Here is a 7,171-nt window from a genome sequence, read left to right on the forward strand (position 1 = left end):
CCCCTCCCTACCTACCCTGCTTCCCCAGGTGCCCCTCTGTAATGGGTTTGAGGTCCTGGATGTTGAAGGAGAGGTAGGCAAGGATTGTGGTCAAAGGCCAACCTATGAGGTCTCATCAGAAGAAGCAGTCAACACCATGCCTCAAGACTGCCTCCGGAAGGAAGGAAGGAAGGAAGGAAGGAAGGAAGGAAGGAAGGAAGGAAGGAAGGAAGGAAGGAAGGAAGGAAGGAAGGAAGGAAGGTAATTGTAGTAGGAGATTCCCTTCTGAGAGGAACAAAGGGCCAGATGTGCAAAGTCGACCCTCATCATAGGGAAGTCTGCAGTCTACCTGGAGCCCGGATTAGGGATATCACCAGGACACTCCCCAGCCTGGTGTGCTCAACAGACTACTACCCACTACTGATCTTCTGGGCAGGTGGGGAGGAAGCTGCATTCCATAGTCTGAGGGGAATAAAGAAAGCCTTCAAGGCCTTGGGACGGTTGGTGAAAGAGTCTGGGACACAAGTTATTTTCTCTTCCCTTCTTCCATTCTGGGATGATGACATGGAATGGACGAGAAGGATCCGGTCTAAATGCTTGGCTATGTGATTGGTGCTACAGGCAAGGCTTTGGGTTCTTTGATAATGGCTGGTTTTATAAGACTCCAAGCCTGACAGTAATATGCAGGAAAGGTTTATCTCACAGGGGCAAAAGGGTTCTGAGAAATCAATTAGCAGGATTCATTTGGAAAGCTTTAAACTAGATTCAAAGGGGGATGGGGTTGTAGCTGGGCTTGCACCAGTGGGGCAGTGCTCTAGCAGTGATGAAGACTGGGAGACCTCCCACCCCCCTAGGGTGAAATCGGCATGCTCAGCTTGCTCTCTGAAGTGCCTGTACACCAGTGGACGGGGAACAAGCAGGAGAAGTTAGAAATCCATGTTTGGTCTGGAGATTATGATCTGGTGGCAATTACAGAGACATGGTGGGACGGCTCACATGACTGGAATGTGGTCATGGATGGGTATGCCCTGCTCAGGAAAGACAGGCCAGCAAGGTGAGGTGGTGGAGTTGCTCTTTACATGAGAGAACAACTACATTGTATCGAGTACTGTCCAGGGGTGGATGAGGAGTGAGTTGAGAGTCTGTGGGTGACAATTAAGTGACAGTCTGGCATGGGGAATTCTGTTGTGGGTGTCTGTTACCAGCCACCAGATCAGGATGAGGAAGTTGACGAGGCCTTCTACAGGCAGCTGATAGCAGCCTCGCAATCACAAGCCTTGATTATTGTGGGGGATTTCAACTACCCTGACATTTGCTGGAAGGCCTACTCAGCCAGCCATCCACAGTCCAGGAGGTTCGTTCCTCCAGTGTACTGATGATCACTTCCTGGTGCAAATGGTGGATGTGCCAACTAGGAGAGGAGCGCTGCTGGATCTTGTCCTCACTAACAAGGAGGAGCTGGTTTAAGTGATGAAAGTTGAGGGCAGCCTTGCTTGCAGTGTCCATGAGATGGAGGAGTACAGGATCTCATGTGGCAGGAACAGAATACTGAGCAGAATCGCAACCCTGGACTTCAGTATGGAGGACTTTGGCCTTTTCAAGCAATCGCTAGGGGAAATCCCATGGGACAAGGTAATTGAAGGAAAAGGTTTAGCAGTGTGGCCAGCAGGTCTAAGGAGGTGATTGTCCCCCTGTACTCGGCTCTGGTGAGGCCGCACCTCGAGTACTGTGTTCAGTTTTGGGCCCCTCGCTACAGGAAGGACATGGAGGTGCTCGAGAGAGTCCAGAGAAGGGCAACGAAGCTGGTGAGGGGTCTGGAGAACAAGTCTTACGAGGAGCCACTGAGGGAGCTGGGCTTGTTCAGCCTGGAGAAGAGGAGGCTCAGGGGAGACCTCATCGCTCTCTATAGGTACCTTAAAGGAGGCTGTAGAGAGGTGGGGGTTGGTCTATTCTCCCACGTGCCTGGTGACAGGACGAGGGGGAATGGGCTAAAGTTGCGCCAGGGGAGGTTTAGGTTGGATGTTAGGAAGAACTTCTTTACCGAAAGGGTTGTTAGGCATTGGAATGGGCTGCCCAGGAAGGTGGTTGAGTTGCCATCCCTGGAGGTCTTTAAAAGACGTTTAGATGTAGCCCTTAGTGAAGTGGTTTAGTGGAGGACTTGTTAGTGTTAGGGCAGAGGTTGGACTAGATGATCTTGGAGGTCTCTTCCAACCTAGACGATTCTGTGATTCTGTGATTCTGTGGTTAGTTGGTTAGCATTCAAGGACTGCTTCTTCCAAGCTCAAGATCAGGGCATCCCAAAAGGTAGGAAGTCAAGAAAGAAAGAGAGCCACAAGACCTGCATGGTTAAACAGGCAACTGCTGGGCAAACTCAAGTGGAAGAGGAGAGTCTACAGATCATGGAAGAAAGGGCTGGCCACTTGGGAGGAATATAATATTGTTGTCAGAGGATGTAGGGAGGCAACTGGGAAAGCTAAGGCCTCCTTAGAATTAAACCTTGCAAGAGGGGTCAAGGACAACAGAAAAGACTTCTTCAAATACACTGCGGATAAAACTAACACCAGAGGCAATGTTGGCCCACTAATGAATGAGGTGGGTGCCCTGGTGACAGAAGATAAAGAGAAGGCGGAGTTACTGAATGCCTTCTTTGTCTCCGTCTATAATGCCGCACACTGTCTTGAGAATCCCCCTACCCCTGAGGCCCCAGAGGAAGTTGGATTAAATGAGGAGTTTGCCTTGTTTGATGAGGACTGGGTTAAGGACTGATTAAGCAAGCTGGACATCCATAAGTCCATGGGTCCTGATAGGATGCACCTGCAAGTGCTGACGGAGCTGGAAGAAGTCATTGCTAGGCCACCCTCCATCATCTTTGGTAAGCTGTGGGCATCGAGAGAGGTGCCTTAGGACTGGAGGAAAGCAAATGTCACTCCAGTCTTCAAAAAGGGCAAGAAGGAGGACCCGAGTAACTGTAGACCAGTCAGCCTCACCTCCATCCTTGGTAAGGTGATGGAACAACTTATCCTTGGTGTTGTCTCTAGTCCTATCAAGGATAAAAGCGTCATTAGGGGCAGTCAACATGGTTTCACCAAGGGGAATTCCTGCTTGACCAACCTGATAGCCTTTTATGAGGACATAACCAGGTGGACAGATGATGGAAAAGTAGTGGACGTGGTCTATCTTGATTTCAATAAAGCCTTTGACACCATCTCCCACAGCATCCTCACAGCTAAACTGAGCAACTGTGGTCTGGACAATCGGGTAGTGAGGTGTACTGTGAACTGGCTGAAGGGAAGAAGCCAGAGGGTTGTGGCCAATGAGACAGTCTAGGGCCAACTGTATCCTGGGGTGCATCAAGCACGGCATCGCTAGTCGGTCGAGGGAAGTGATTCTTCTGCTCTACTCTGTGCTGGTGCGGCCTTACCTCGAGTACTGTGTGCAGTTCTGGGCACCACAGTACAAAAAGGATGTAAAACTGTTGGAGAGTGTCCAGAGGAAGGCGACGAAGATGGTGAAGGGACTAGAGGAGAAGATGTATGAGGAGCGGCTGAGGTCACTTGGCCTGTTCAGCCTGGAGAAGAGGAGGCTGAAGGGAGACCTCATTGCGGTCTACAGCTTTCTCACAAGGGGGAGTAGAGGGGCAGGTACCAATCTATTCTCCTTAATCACCAGTGATAGGACCTGCAGGAATGGTGTCAAGCTGAGGCAGGGGAGGTTTAGGCTAGACATCAGGAAGAGGTTCTTCACCAAGAGGGTGGGCGCACACTGGAACAGTGTGTCAATCTGCTCAAGGGTAGTAAGGCTCTGCAGGAGGATCTGGATAGGCTGGACCGATGGGCTGAGGTCAACTGTATGAAGTTCAACAAGGCCAAGGGCCGGGTCCTGCATGTGGGTTGCAACAACCCCAAGCAGTGCTACAGGCTGGAAGATGAGTGGTTAGAAAGCTGCCTGGCAGAGAAGGACCTGGGAGTGTTGGTTGATAGTCTGCTGAACATGAGCCAGCAGTGTGCTCAGGTGGCCAAGAAGGCCAACAGCATCCTGGCTTGTATAAGAAACAGTGTGGCCAGCAGGACTAGGGAAGTGATTGTCCCCCTGTACTTGGCTCTGGCTCTGGTGAGGCCGCACCTCGAGTACTGTGTTCAGTTTTGGGCCCCTCACTACAAGAAGGACATCGAGGTTCTCGAGTGTGTCCAGAGATGGGCAACGAAGCTGGTGAAGGGTCTGGAGAACAAGTCTTACGAGGAGCCACTGAGGGAGCTGGGGTTGTTTAGCCTGGAGAAGAGAAGGCTCAGGGGCGACCTTATCACTCTCTATAGGTACCTTAAAGGAGGCTGTAGCGAGGTGGGGGTTGGTCTATTCTCCCATGTGCCTGGTGATAGAATGAAGGGGAATGGGCTAAAGTTGCACCAGGGGAGGTTTAGGTTGGATATTAGGAAAAACTTCTTTACCGAAAGGGTTGTTAAGCATTGGAATGGGCTGCCCAGGGAAGTGGTTGAGTCACCATCCCTGGAGGTCTTTAAAAGACGTTTAGATGTAGAGCTTAGTGAAGTGGTTTAGTGGAGGACTTGTTAGTGTTAGGGCAGAGGTTGGACTAGATGATCTTGGAGGTCTCTTCCAACCTAGATGATTCTGTGATTCTGTGAACATTTTTATAAATTTAAACTTGACTTGATCTATTCTGTATTCATCTTACAAATAAATTGTGTTTCTGTATTATGCTATATTTCTCTTCATTAAATATAAATTGTTTTTAAGTTGACTGATTCACATTTAGGTGACTCTAGACATTTAGACACTGAAGTTAACGGAGAGACATCCAGCCCATCCAAAGGTGAAATTCTGGCTCGTCATAGATGTCACCCATATGATAAGATGACCTGCACTTTGGAGGTATCTACTTCTTTCTATATAAAATAAGTTCCAAATGGTTATTAGAAATGTGTATGTCTCTTTTCTCTTCACCTAATTTAGAGATGATTCTCAGCCTGTGACTGTTGAAGATGTGCTTGTACAGGTTCCCCAACCGAGCTCTTTTACTCCGGGGTCACTGTCATATCCAATTTTAAGCCTCATCTCATGTTTTAAGCCTCATCTTACTTGCAGCTGTAGCTATTTCCAAGACCATAAGTCTGTTCTAAGCTACTAATCTTTTAGTAGTGTGTGTGTGTGTGGGGGGGGGTGTTGTTTTTTTTCTGTTTGGTTGGTTGGTTTTGTGTTTTTTTTTGTTGTTTTTGTTTGGTTGGTTGTTGTTTTTTTTGTTGTTTGTTTGTTTGTTTGTTTTTGCTGTCTTCTTTTAGGATGGGTCTTGTTGAGGAAATGAAGCCAGGAAACCAAACCATTGTCACTCATTTCTTACTTCTGGGGTTTACCCTACATGGCAAGATGCAGCTCCTATTTTTCATAATGATTTCCATCACGTTCCTGTGCATCGTTATAGGTAACTCTTAATTGCAGAGATCACAACCATTGACTCTGTCCTACACAATTCCATGTACTACTTCCCAATGAATCTTGCCTTGACAGAAACCTACTACAGCTTAAGCACTGTGCCCAAGATGCTCTTGATTCTGCTGATGGAGAGAAAAATTACTTGCTTCACAGCCTGTGCCCTGCAACTCGGTTGTGCTATACTTTTTGTCACTTGTGTTTCCTCTCAGGTGCAATGGCTTATGATCGGCAAGTGTCAATATGCCACCCTCTGCATTAGTTCACCATGATGAACAGGGATCTCTGCTTCAGGATGGCTGTTGGGTCTTGGCTTACTGGTGTACCTGTTGCTCTGGTCTTCACCATATGGTTGTTTACCTTACCCTTCTATGGGACAAACAACATTGATCATTTTTTTTGTGATGTTTCTCCTATGTTGAAGCTGGTGTGAGCAGATACAGCCTTGTTTAAACTACTGATTTTTACTGCTACTGTCATGGTAGCGATGGTTCCCTTTTCACTGATAGTTATTTCTTACCTTCACATTATCCATGCTGTTCTACAGATAACCTCAGCTCTGGGCCAGAGGCGGGTCTTTTCCACCCATGCAGCTCACCCATTGGTAGTAACTCTTTTCTACAGCACAGCTGGCATCATTCACCTGCGACCTAAGTCCAGCCTCTCACCCAATATGAAGAAAATGGTTGCCCTCTCTTACACAGTTGTCACCCCCATGCTTAACCCCATAATCTACAGCTTGAGGAATCAGAAACTTAAGCAAAGCCTGAGAAGATGCATTGACAAAAGGCTGCTTAGGAAGCAGACAGCCATCTTTTCTCCGTCCAGGTGATGCATTCTTTGTATCTGTGCAGGAAATAAGTGTTTCCCTAGGAAAAATTCTTAAGGAAATTTTTAGTTAAGTGTCTTTCAAAAAGATCTGTGCTATTTTAGCAATACTTTACTGTTAAATCCATTCAATATCAAGCCTTTTTTTTACTCAGCATATCAAAATAAATTATCGTGATCATACCTCTGGTCTTGTAAACAACTAAGTAAACCTGACTAAGAATAGGAATATTCAAAAAGTGGATATCTTCATTATAAAGTTATAATCATCCCCCATCATTATAACTTATGTCCATAAATTTGAAAAGCCACTACCTTAAAAAAAGTTTTCCTCCTCAATCAAAGGAAAAGTGATAGCCTGGAAATTTTTCCCATTAAAAAAATAAAAGAATAAAAGGGGGAGTTGAAATGAGTTGAGAAACAAGTTAGTACCTTATGACTGCAAGACAGAAACTGTCTCCTGGAATTCTCCTTCCCACTGATTGGAGAGACTGGGTTCAAGTCTAGACTTGATTTGATTTTCTTTCTCTCAGAACAAAGTTCTCTTTTGCAACTAGCAAGTAACTTGCCCTGTTTAAAACAGAAATGATAAACTGAAACATTGCCAGCTATCTGCAGTAGCTTTGTTTTAATTATTTCCCTCTTCATGTAGGCTGAAAGAAAGTTACGTGAGGGGATTGTTTAACTCATTGAACTTGATACTTTCTGTCTGAATCTTGTTCTGGCTTGCCAGAAGGAGTGTTCATTAAAGTGAAATATGGTTTGTGCTTTTATTTTCTCTCTGCTTATTTCTAAGTTCCACACAAATTCTGGTGTTGCTTATATCTGAGCAGCATAGTCTCCTTCAATTTGTGTGATTAATACCTAATTTACATCTACTTCTCTTTGACCAGAAGTAACATTTTTCCCTAGAGCCATTCAG

General features: G+C 46.2%; 1 pseudogene across 1 annotated transcript; it reads left to right on the plus strand.

The window, feature by feature from the left end:
- Nucleotides 1-5,247: 5,247 nt before the first annotated feature.
- LOC310904777 (olfactory receptor 10A7-like) lies at nucleotides 5,248-6,253 on the plus strand (annotated as a pseudogene). Its single transcript has one exon. The product of its transcript is annotated as an olfactory receptor 10A7-like (transcript).
- The last annotated feature ends 918 nt before the right edge of the window (nucleotides 6,254-7,171 follow it).

The sequence above is a fragment of the Anser anser genome (genome assembly GCF_964211835.1).
Source record: "Anser anser genome assembly, chromosome: 10".
Taxonomy (NCBI): Eukaryota; Metazoa; Chordata; class Aves; order Anseriformes; family Anatidae; genus Anser; species Anser anser.